The 12953-nt window shown below is 36.8% G+C and overlaps 1 pseudogene; it reads left to right on the forward strand.

The window, feature by feature from the left end:
* The first annotated feature begins 475 nt into the window (after positions 1-475).
* LOC126058675 (protein FAM3C-like) lies at positions 476-3514 on the forward strand (annotated as a pseudogene).
* The last annotated feature ends 9439 nt before the right edge of the window (positions 3515-12953 follow it).

Consider the following 12953-nt stretch of genomic DNA (forward strand, 5'->3'; position numbering starts at 1 on the left):
GCTGGGATGACCAGGAGCACATTTCCCTGAGTCTCCTCTGAACTAACAAAAACAGGGGCTTTGAGATGGGTGTGAAGAGGGGCTTGGAGAACGAGCACTTTGAAATCAGACGTACCCAGACCCTGTCATATCCCAGCTGTGTGACCTTAAGCTGACAAATATGGTTTTTCTGAATCCTAGTTTTCTTATTGGTAAAACGGGAGTAATAAAAACTATGTCTTAATTTTCATTGTGAGCATTAAATGCTGAGGACCGTAGTTAGCACTTCCTGGCATATAGAAAGGGTTCATAAATTGCAGCTTTAAAAAAAAAAAAATTTTTTTTTTTTTCTTTGCTGGGCAGAAAAGTGAGGAGAAACATCTGCTATTTCTAAAGGCACCTGTGAAGTCAGCCCTTACTCCTTGAGGAAAATGTGTATCTTGGTTGATTCTCAATTTTTAACCACAGACCATTAGCTTCAACTGCTTGCCTTAGGATGTCGGCTTACAGTTTATCAGTGTCTCTTGGCTCCCACCATGATCCAGACCCTGAGAGTTTCATAAACAGCGTCTCATTTAATTTAACCCTTACCACAGCTCTCAGGGCTATTACCTCCATTCCTTCTGTACAGGTAGCTCCTGAGTGGTGCAAATGGTTAACATGCTCAGCTGATACCAAAAAGGCTGGAGCTTTGAGTTTACCCAGGGGACTTTTGGAGGAAAACCCTGATGATCTACCTCTGAAAAATCAGCCATTAGAAACCCTATGGTGCAATTCTACTCTGACACACATAGGGTGACCATGAGTCGGTATTACTCGATGGCAACTGCTTTTGTTTGTTTTTGTTTTGTGCGGTGGAGGGAACTGAGGCTCAGGGAAGTTAAGAGAGGCTAAGTGGCTTTCCCAAGGAATACAACTAATGAGTGAGGGGACCAGGAGCACTTTTTCCTGAGTCTCCTTCATTGTCTACCCTTCCAGAAGGGTCAGGGAGGCTCCCAGGGAAGGGAATGTTTGAGCTGGCTGGTCTCTGCATTCTGTCACTCCTTCTCAGCCCTCCACCATCTCCAGACTCTCCTGGGGAACCGGCCACCGGCAGGGAGCTGTCCCCAGACCTCTGGCCCTGCACCAGGTCCTGTGGCTAGCAAACTTCCTGACCCCTGCCAAGCCTAGCAAGAGGCTGTCACCCAGTTCTCCCAGGCAGTGCAGTGCCAGGCTGCCGGAAAGCATAATCAGCTGCAGCTAATCCAATCAAAGTGGGGCTCCAACAGCTGAGTGGTCTACCTCAAAACACATGCTCCTGGGCCCTTTTCTGAAATCTGTGGTCTTCCTGCTTGAAATTACCTTTAATTTCCCTCAGGAATCAACAAGCATTTAGAGGTAAAGAAAATCACACACACAAAAAATAATAATAATCAAAAATAATAAAATATACCAAGGAATAAATTTCATAAGAAAAGTGCAAAACTTACTCTGAAAACTATAAAACATTGTTGAAAAAATTAAAACAATCCAAATAAATGAGGAGGCATCCACGTTCATGAATCAGAAGACTTAACGTTCTTAAGATATCAATGCTCCCCACATAGATCTACAGATTGAACATGATCTCTGTCAATATCTTAGCTGGCATTTATTTTCAGAAATTGACAAGCTGATCTTAAAATTCATATGGAAAGCAAAAACAAAAACAAACAAAAAAAAACCAAGCCTGTTTTCATCAAGTCAATTCTAATTCACGGAACAGAACAGAAATGCTCCATAGGGTTTCCAAGGAGTGGCTGGTGGATTCGAACTGCCAACCTTTTAGTTAGCAGCTGAGCTCTTAACCACCATGCCACCAGGGCTGGAAATCAAGGGACCCATAATAGTCGAAACAACCTAGTGAAAGAGGAACAGAATTTGAGGACTCAAACTTCCCTAAGCTTACTGCAAACCTACAGTAATTACAAGGTCCCATGAGTGACACTAAAGGATGGGAGCGCTAACCAACTCAGAGGTCCTGCAGAAGACAGTTTGGTGATCTGCTTCTGTATACATTACAGCCAAGAAAACTCCATGGGGCAGTTCTACCCTGTAACACATGGGGTTGCCATGAGTAAGAATTGACTCAATGGCAATGGCAATGTGTTTTTGTTCTTATTGTTTTGTTTTGTTTTGCTTTCGTACCACCATAAGGATAAACATATAGACCAATGGAAAAGGATAAACATATAGACCAATGGAAAAGAATAAACTAGCAGTTCCTCAAAATATTAACCACAGAGTTACCACATGACCCAGCAGTTCCACCCCAGGTATATGCCCAAAAGGAATGAAAACATATGCCCACACAAAAACATCAACTGTCGTAGCAGTATTATCCATAATATCCCAAGAGTGAAAATGATCCAAATATCCATCAACTGAAGAATGGATAATAAAATTTTGTATATTCATGCAATGTAAATATTATCCAGCAATAAAAAGGAATGAAGAACTGATACACGCTACTACAATGTGGATGACGCCAAAAAAAGTTATGCTTAGTAGCCAGTCATAATAGAACACGTTAACAATTATTTAATTTATATGAAATCATGTACCATTAGCAGCCCCACCTATAGACCCTTTAGACCCCACCTCCCCCACCCCCGTAAGCCTAGACAAATCTTTTGTGACAGTAATATACCAATAGGCCCTTCAGCCTCCGGCAAGACTGACAGCAGGCAGGCCAGAGCAGCAGGCAGGTACAGTGGCGGTAGCTGCTGGATTATAAGTTTTTAAGCACAATTCTGGTTTGGTAAATGAGAAGAACTGCAAGAAAAGGTTTAGAAGCTTATTTAACGAGAAAGTGCCATAGGCCGAAAAAACAAGCCAGAGGGTGGCAGGTGCCGCAAAGTTGGTGGTAGCTGTGGCAGCATATTTACTGACATTTTATGTAATATCTCAAGTATTTGAAAACAAATGGATGCAAGTTTAGGAAACATATTTGCAAGGTCAGCATTGAACACAGCTACCCGTTCTACTAAGCCTCCAAGATGTGAATGTGGCATCTCAAAATCTTGCCCTGAGAAGCATTTTGCTTCTAAAATGGCAAGTGGATCAGCCAACATGTTGGGCCCAAAAATTTGTTTGGAAGACAATGTTTTCATGAGTGGTGTTAAGAATAACATTGGAAGAGCAATCAGTGCTGCCTTGGTAGATGGAAAAGGAGGAGAAGTATTAGACAGTAAATATTTTGACATGTGTGGAGAGGAGCAGCACCATTTATTAAGTTTCAAAGTCTATACAAGATGGAACAGTAGTCATAATTGGTACATACGATGATGGAGCAACCAAACTCAACAACGAGGTATAGCGGCTCATTGCTGAATTGGGGAGTACATCTTTTACTAATTTTGGATTTAGAGATAGCTGGGTCTTCTGTGGTGGGAAACGCATTAAGATAAAAAGCCCTTTTGAACAGCACATAAAGAACAATAAGGATATGAACAAATACGAAGGATGGCCGGAAGTCGTAGAAATGGACAGAAGCATCACCCGGAAGCAAGACTAGAGGAACATGGGGACAATTAAAGGACACGCACTTTCACTACTAATGGGAAAGCCGTCCCGAAGAAACTACAGGTACATATTTTAAGAGCATGCAGCTCTCTCGTTGTGTGCATGAGCGTTATCTCTTTTGATACCAGGATTATAATCGACTCTACGGCACTGGGTTTACTGGGAATGTAAATAGAGACCTTTGTAAATAGTCACCGTAAGGAGCAAATCAATGAACTATTTCTAAGCACACCTTCCCTAGTATACAATATTTAGACGGCTGTGGTAATAACAGTTTTTAATTCTAAAAGCATACTGAGCAGATAACTGAACAGATCGTGAAAAATATATTGATACATAAACTGGCTGCTGTGAAAATCTATCATGGAATAACATGGATTTTAGGGAGGAGCTGTGTTTCCTTTTATATCTGTGTGTGTGTGTATATATATATATATAGTCTTTTAAATTAAAAAGATATTTGGTTAGTCACGTGTGTAATGTTGCTTTATAGTCTGACTCCCCATGAGCTTCATTTCCTGGTCTTTCTCTTTTCTACCCCACATCTTTAGAAACCTAGAAATGTTTGATATGAAAACTTAAAGCACAACAAAATTCTTTGTTTAATGTACACAGTAAAAATGAATCTATAAATGTAGATGGCTTTCAGAACTACAGCTTGCTGGACTTTGTGTCAGCAATGTGAATAACTTTGTCCTAGCTACTTAGAGCGAGGCTAGTGGTGGTGACTCCACAGAACTAGAGAACCAGGGGAAGTCCCCAGCCCGACCTTATGAGGTCATTCGGAAAGGCTAAGTTAGTCTATTTAGGGCAACACTGGCATGCGTTTTCCCTATTTGTTACAGCTTGACCAAGTGATTTGGAAAGAGGACACGCTCGAATATCATGATAATTTTGATTGGTAAACTAAGAAATTAATCCTGTATTCATCTAACTTCATAGTAGCAATTTTTTTATTGAAGCTATAATGGCATATCTAGAAAGGTCCTAGGTACTGAGAGGACTGATCATAACATTTTAAAAATAATTTTATTTGACCCAAAATGGTTTTATATCCAATTATACATAAAAATATAGATGAGACACCTAACTTTTTTGTTAACTTCTGATAGCCACTAAATGATTAAATTTTTTTTTTTTTAATTTTAGGGCATTAAATATTGTATACAAAGTATCTTAAACTGATACATAAACAAATTTAATGATCAAACTGCCATTCACACCATAAGTTAGCACTTAAATTTTGAAATTAAATTTTAGATGACTTGTGTACAAAAACTAAAAGCAGTATTCATTATTTTGCTGTGAACCAAGTTTCAAATTATTCAGATATTTCTTAAATATTAATGAGCTTTGAGGCACTGTTTACATTGAAAATACTTCCTTCAATTCTGTAAATCAAAAGAACAGTTATTTTACAGTTCCAAGTATTATGAAATCAATGTTGCATGCTTTTAAGTAGTAAAAATAAATACTCTTGGTTTTGCATTGTAAATTTTTTGTTATTATCTGGCGAAGTAAGATACCTATGGAATTTTACATCAATGTTTGCCAAGCATTTATTGTACCACTTAAGTCATTCCTGTATTTAAACGTACCATTATCCTCTGGATAGCTCTTAAAGTGTATACCCACCCAATGCTGTAAAGTGTATAGAATTTAAGTATCAAGGTGGCAGGACATCACTTTCAATATAAAGGCTGTAAAATAATGGCTTTTTTGTAAAGGTCTATAAAATGTCAAAAAAAAAAGGGGGGGTAAAGATTAGTTGTGTAACTGCTTTGGTAGTTTGCTTTTGTCTCAATTCTATCTTATATAGATTCTGCCAACTTAGCTTTGGAAGCAATAATTTTACTTCATTTCATTTACAGATCTCTTCTTAAAATCATAACATAAGTGAAACAATTGCTCATTTAATGTTCTTAGGAATTTTCTTTATTAAAAGCGGAAATTTGGCTTTGACATTCTGGTGTTGCAGATGGGATTTAAGGGCTTATGGATGTGTATTTTTCACTTGTAGTCACAGATGCTTTCCCAGAACAAGTGTATTATAACATGGCTATTGAAATCGAGCAAATGGAAAAGAGAAATAAGTAATATTTGGGAAATTAAAAAAAGTTGGGCCAGAGTCTTTATATTCCTGACTTTAACGTGATTAAAGTGAAATTTATTGTTTCCTAAAAAAAACACATATATCTGTAATAGATTGAATTGTGTCCCCCAAAAACGTCTGTCAACTTGGCTAGACCATGATTCCCAGTATCATATGATTGTCCGCCATCTTGTATCTGATGTGATTGTCCTATGTGTTGTAAATCCTACCTCTGTGATGTTAATGAGGTGGCATTAGTGGTAGTTATATTAATGAGGCAGAACTCAATCTGTAAGATTAGGTTGTATCTTGAGTCAATATCTTTTGAGATATAAAAGAGAAAAGCAAGCAGAGAGACAGGGGGACCTCATACCACCAAGAAATAAGAGCCAGGAGAATAGTGTGTTCTTTGGAACTGGGGACCCTGTGCAGAGAAGCCCCTCAACCAGGGAAGATTGATGGTGAGGACTTTCCCCAGAGCTAACAGACAAGGAGTCTTCCCCTGGAGCTGGCACCCTGAATTTGGACTTCTAGCCTCCTGGACTATGAGAAAATAAATTTCTCTTTGTTAAAGCCACCCACTTGTGGTATTTCTTTTACAGCAGCACTAGATAACTAGACAATATCAATGGGCTAGGGGTGAAGGTACAAGACGTGTTCGACTGCTAATGCTACATGATTAATTTGGGGGGTGAAGAAAAGGTTCTAAACTTATGATGATTGTTACACAACTCTGAATATACTAAAAGCCATTGAATTTTACACTTTCTATGTGTGAATTGTATGGTATGTGAATTATATCCAATAGAACTATTTTTAAGAGTGTCTACTACAAATTTATTCCCAGCAGCCTGCTTGGTTTGTATATTGCTTTCTGATCTTCATTTCTTTTATTACTTTTTATCATACAATGTTTTCTTGTCTATTGTCAATGATTGCTTCTCTAATGTTAAACAGAAGCAATTACATGGGAATACATGTCTCGTTCCTCACTTTAAGGGAATGTTTCTAACACTTCATCATTAAGTATTATGTTTGCCATAGATCTTGGAAGATATCCTACTTATATCTTCTCCTTGTCATGGTTAGTTGCTGTTGAGTCGGTCCCCAACTTTTGGCAACCCCATGCACAATGGAATGAAATGCTGGACCATGGTGATTTATAGGGTTTTCATTAGCTTATTTTCAGAACTAGATTACCAGGCCCTTCTTCCTAGTCTGTCTTAGTCTGAAAGGTCCTCTGAAACCTGTTCAGCATCATAGCAACGTGCAAGCCTCCACTGACAGACAGCTGATGGCTATGCATGAGGTGAATTGGCTGGACTCAAACCCAGGTTTCCTACATGGAAGATGAGAATTTTACCACTGAACCACCAATGTCTCAACTTTTATCTCCTCCATGAACCATTCTCAGACCATCCCAGCCTTGAATCATCTTTACCTCTTTGAATACTTCTAGTACTTACTGTCTGCCTCACCAATGTAAAGGTCATATTGCTTAACACCAGACAATCTTCCAAGGGTCAACTGAATGTCCATAAATCTTCCTAGATCACACAACTATAGAATGACTTAGTTCTCTAAATGCCCACATCAGTCATTTAACATGCAGTACTGAACTTATTTGAAACAACTTGTGCATGATTACCAACTTATATTTTATATATCTTTTCTGACTGGATCTTATTTCTCTGTTTAAGCTCCTAGTGGTCAAGCATTTATTTGCATTTCCATGAAGTTTTAAATCTGATAAATCCTTAATAAATATTGGTCAAATTGATATTATATAGTCCTTTAAAGGCTTGTGTTATCATTACCACGTCAGCGTTTTAAAAATGTACCCAACTCTTTTTCTTCCACATCTCTGTAAACACAAACTATTTTCAAAGGTGAGGGATATGAATTGAGAGCATTGGATTAATCACTATGAGCATGTTAATAATTATAACTGTAAAGTCAGCAGCAAAGTAGTCTAGGCAACGAGGGCTTGCGGAACACCAGTCCACCTGAGAATGAGATACAACTTTTTTGATTTCCCTTCATGTTTGTTTTTTCTTTTTTTTTTTAATTTGATCATTCTGTTTCAATGATCAACTGCTTCAGCTCTGATTTTGTGCAATCACAGAATCCAAGCAATTTTAAGAAACCATTCTTGAGGTAATTCAGTCCTACACTTTTCATTTTGAAGGTGAGCAAAGAAAAAAATAAACCACTCACCAAGCTCTTGTAGTGAGCTTGTATGAGTACTGTAGTTAAACCTTCCCGATTGTGTTCTGTTGATTGGGCAACAGAACTGTGCTCTACCTGCTTTGCTTTTGTACCCTTCCCACCCAAGACTTTTCACTTAATGAACTGGTTCTTGAGATTTGAATTGTTGCCATTCCTTGGGCTGCTGAGTTAAAAATATCCAGCCTTTATCAAAAGGAATTATTAGAGCTAGATTTTTTTTCAAGTTTGCCAGTGTCATCATAAAAATGTGAATAACATCTTTAGATCAAATAGTACATAAAAGAAACTTTAGCAATAAAAATTAATAGTGTATCCATTTACTGCCTTATGGCCTCCTGCTTATTGAATTAGTCCAGTGGCTGATGTTAAAACCATGAAGCATACTAAAGAAAAATACCATAAAACCGTATTTGTTTATGATCTCCCAATACCAAGAGAGGAATCAAATCTGTGATTTGAAAGCCATTGTTCAAAAATGCAACAGAATATAGAATAAAAAACAATTTACTCAGAAGGGTATGTTAAGACAGCAAGAATAAGGCAAGGAAACTCTCCACTATGCGTGGTTTTTCAAGGTGAAAGAAATCCTTGTCAAACCCCAGCAGTGAAGGGAAATGAGTAAGGATGATTAATAACACTGTTGGCAAGAAAAATAAACCTTGAAATCTAAACAATCTACCATCACAAAGGAAGCACATGAATCTATTTTATCTCTGCATTTTAATTGTTGATTTGTTATTTCTAAGGTACTGTGGAACTCTGTTTAAATGTGTGCAAATATTTTTCAGCATTAAAGTGGAATTATGGAAATTGTTAGTGAGCCATATAAATACCTGATATCTCCTATTGCTCGTAAGTGCAGCTTCTCCTGTAGCCATTTAGCAATTCCTAAATCAACATTGCTCACACACTGTGCATCTCACAGTTACGGGTGGGAGGGAAGTTTCAAGCTACAAAAACTAAATATCATTACTCCTTGGGATGCCCTATTCCAGATCATTATGTGAATTACTATGCCTACCCTTTAAAACAAACAGAAAGCAAATATAAGGATAAATATTTTTTATTATGTGGGTACCTTTATTTTAAATGAACCACAAGAGGCAAAAAAGTAACACAATAGCTCTAATATCCTCCCCAAGAATCTTTCACCTGATTGACAAACTCCTAAATATTATTTTTCTTTTTCACCTTGATTTATAGATTTTAGCCCTGGTGGTGCAGTGGTTAAAGTGCTCAACTGCTAACTGATAGGTCGGTGGTTGGAACCCACCAGTCCTTCCATGGGAGAAAGGTGTGGCAATCTGCAAGATTTAGGCCTTGGAAACCCTGTGGTTTCCTCTGTCCTATGGGTGACTGTGAAACCCTGGTGGTGTAGTAGTTAAGTGCTACGGATGCTAACCAAGGGGTCGGCAGTTTGAATCTGCCAGGCGCTCACTGGAAACTCTGCGAGGCAGTTCTACTCTGTCCTATAGGGTCGCTATGAGTCGGAATCGACTTGAAGGCACTGGCTTCAGTTTTTTTTTTTTTTTTTTATGGGGTGGCTGAGTCGGAATCAGCCTGACAGCAATAGGTTTGGTTCAGGGAATGATAAATTGTGTCCTCTCTGAAATAGGATTCATCTCTTTAGAATTGTTCAAATTTGAGCATTCATTTTTCCTCATAAAATAATTATAGCAGTATTAGGGGAGAACTCTTAGCCTACATGATTGTATAAATTAGGGTAACACTAGCTGTTGTTAACAAATATATCCCCAAATGATTAAAAAACACATGAGATTATTTTGTTGTTTACATAATATCACTGGACAGGTGAATATGTTTGCAGGGCAGCTTTTGTCCAAGCAATAATTCAGAGACCTGAATGTGGTATAAGCCACTGCCCTTGAGTGGATTCCAAGTCATAGCAACCCCACAGGGTTTCCAAGGCTGTAACTCTCTACAGAAGCAGACTGCCATGTCTTTCTCCTACTGAGCCAGTGGTGGTTTCAAACCACCAACCTTTTGGTTGCCAGTTGATCACTTTAACTATTGTGCCACCAGGGCTCCTTGAATGCTGTATAGAGGCACTAAAAAGATTATAGAGATGATTGAGAAAATGTGTGAGAAAGTAGTCAATATTTCCAATATACACATATAATAGGTGCCCAATTGTGTTGTTTCAAACATCACTCAGACATTTTAACAAAGGAAAATTCACGCCTAGATGGTTTCACTGGTGAATTCTCCCAAATATTTAAAGAAGAAATAATGTAATTATGCACAATATCTTCCAAAAAATAGAGAAGACTCTTACCATCTCAGTTTTGTGAGGCCAGCATTACGTAAATACCAAAAGCAAACAAAGACATTACAAGAAAATTACAGACCACCATCCTTCATGTATATACATACAAAAATCATCATTAAATATAACAAATTGAATAAAGCAATATATAAAAAGATAATATATTACAACCAAGTGGGTTTATCTTGGGAGGGCATGGTGGTTTGACATTCAAAAGTCAATCAGTATAGCTCACTATATAGATATGCTAAGGGAAAAAAAGCAAAACAAGATCCTCTCAAAATATGCAGAAAAAAACATTTAACAAAATTCCACATCCATTCCAGATTTAACAAAAAAAATTATCAGCAAACTAGGAATGAAAAAGAATGTCCATAATCTGATAAATGGCATCTAAAAAAATTACAGCATGTATCGTACTTAATAATGAAACACTAAATGTTTTCACCCTCGTATTAGGAAAAGCAAAGATGCCTACTTGCACCACTCCTATTCAACATAATAAGAGACGTTTTAGTCAGTGAAATAAGGCAAGAAAAAGAAATAAGCATCCGGATCAGAAGGGAAGAAATAAAACCATCACTAAACATAGACTACATGAATGTCTACATAAAAAATTTTGTGGAATCTTTTTTAAAAAAGGGTGAGACTTCTAGAATTATAAGTGAGTTTACAAAGTCACAGGTACAGGGTCAACATTCAAAGTTTAATTATTTTTCTGTGTACTAGTAATGAGCAATTGGAAATTAAAATTTAAAAAGTAATATTATTTATAGTAGTACACACAATGAAATACTTAGGTATATATTTAATAAATACGTATAGGATCTGTATGCTAAAAACACAAAGCACTGATAAAAGAAATCAAAAGCAACCTAAATAAATTAAGAGATAAAATATGATCATGGATTAGGAGACTCAATATTATAAAAATGTCTACTTACCCAATATATACATAGACTCAATGTAATCCCAATCAAAATTCCAGCAGTTCTTTTTTAGCAATAATCTAATTCTAAAATTTATGTGGAAAGGCAATGTAATTAAAATGGCCCAAACAATTTGAAAAGAACAAAGTTGCAGAGCTTGCACTACCTAATTTTAAGGTTTACTGTGAAGTAGCACTAATCAAGACAGTGTGGTTATTGGGGAAAATATAGGCATACAGACCAATAAAAAAGAACAGTGTGTAGAAATAGACACACGTTTATACGGATAATTGATTTTTATAAAAATGGAAAGGCAATTCAATAAAAAAAATAATAGTCTTCAAAATGAGGGTAAAACAATTGGACACACCTAATTTTTTTTTCTTTTTTAATGCTGCAAAAGACCTCTTTAAAGTGTTTAAAAGCAAAAATGTCACTTTGAGGATTAAGGCGCGCCTGAATCAAGCCATGGTATTTTCAATCACCTTTTACGCATGCGAAAGCTGGACAATGGATAAGGAAGACCGAAGAAGAATTGACAACTTTGAACTACGGTGCTGGCGAAGAGTATTGACTATACCATGGACTGCCAGAAGAACGAACAGATCTGTCTTGGAAGAAGTACAGCCAGAGTGCTCCTTAGAAGGATGGTAAGACTTCATCTCACATACTTTGGACATGTTATCAGGAGGGACCAGTCCCCGGAGAAGGCCATCATGCTTGGTAAAGTAAAGGGTCAGTGAAAAACAGGAAAACTCTCAATGAGATGGATTGACACAGTGGCTACAACAATGGGTTCAAACATAACGATGATTGTGAGGATGACACAGGACTGGGGAGTGTTTCATTCTTTTGTACATGGGGTCTCTATGAGTTGCAACTGACTTGACAGCACCTAACAACATTTCTTGTTTTATCTTAAAAGGATATGAAATTTTGTTTAATGCTTTTTCTGCATATTTAGAAAGGCTCTTGAGGATATTTTCCTTTAGTACATTTATATAGAAAATTATATCGACTGATTGTTGCACATCAAACTAGCCTTGCACTCCTAGGATAAACCCACTTGGTTATAATGTTTTATCTTTTATATATACTGCTATATTCAATTGGTTATATTTTTTTGATGATTTTTTTCACCTATATTCACGAGGGATATTATCCATCTGCCTACCCGTTTACCTACTTACTTATTTACCTATACCTCAATCTATGCAAAAATTAACTCAAAGTGAATCATAGACCTAATGTGCAATGTAAAACTATAAGCTTTCTAAAATATATACATATGAGAAAATCTGCATTAAATTAGGTTAAACAAAAATATTTAGATACAATTTCAACAGCATGATCCAAAAGAAGAAAAATTAATAAATTGAACTTTGTCAAAATTTAAAACATGTGCAAATGACACCCTTAATAAAAGACAAGCCACACACTGGGAGAAAACAGTTGCAGATCACATTTCTGACAGCAGATTTATATCCAAAACATAGAATAAAAACTCTCAAAACACAACAGTAAGGAAAAACAAACGAAAGAATCCAGTTTTAATAAATGAGCAAAATATCTGAACAGACACTTCACAAGAGAAAATACAGGGATGGCAAAAAGCAGATGAAAAGATGCTAGCATCATTAGTTTTTAGGAAATGCAAACAAAACCACAGTGAGATAACACTATCTATCTAGTAGAATAGCAAAAATCAGCAAAGCTTACAATATGAATTGCTATTGTGGAAGTGGGTAACTGGAACTCTCACACATTGCTAGAGAGAATGCAATATGGTACAGCTGCTTTGGGAACAGTTTGACATTTTCGTACAAAGTTAAACACACAATCACCATATAATAAGGTAATACCTCTCCTAGATATTTACCCAAGATAAAAGAAA

Source organism: Elephas maximus, chromosome 15 (assembly GCF_024166365.1).
Source record: "Elephas maximus indicus isolate mEleMax1 chromosome 15, mEleMax1 primary haplotype, whole genome shotgun sequence".
Taxonomy (NCBI): Eukaryota; Metazoa; Chordata; class Mammalia; order Proboscidea; family Elephantidae; genus Elephas; species Elephas maximus.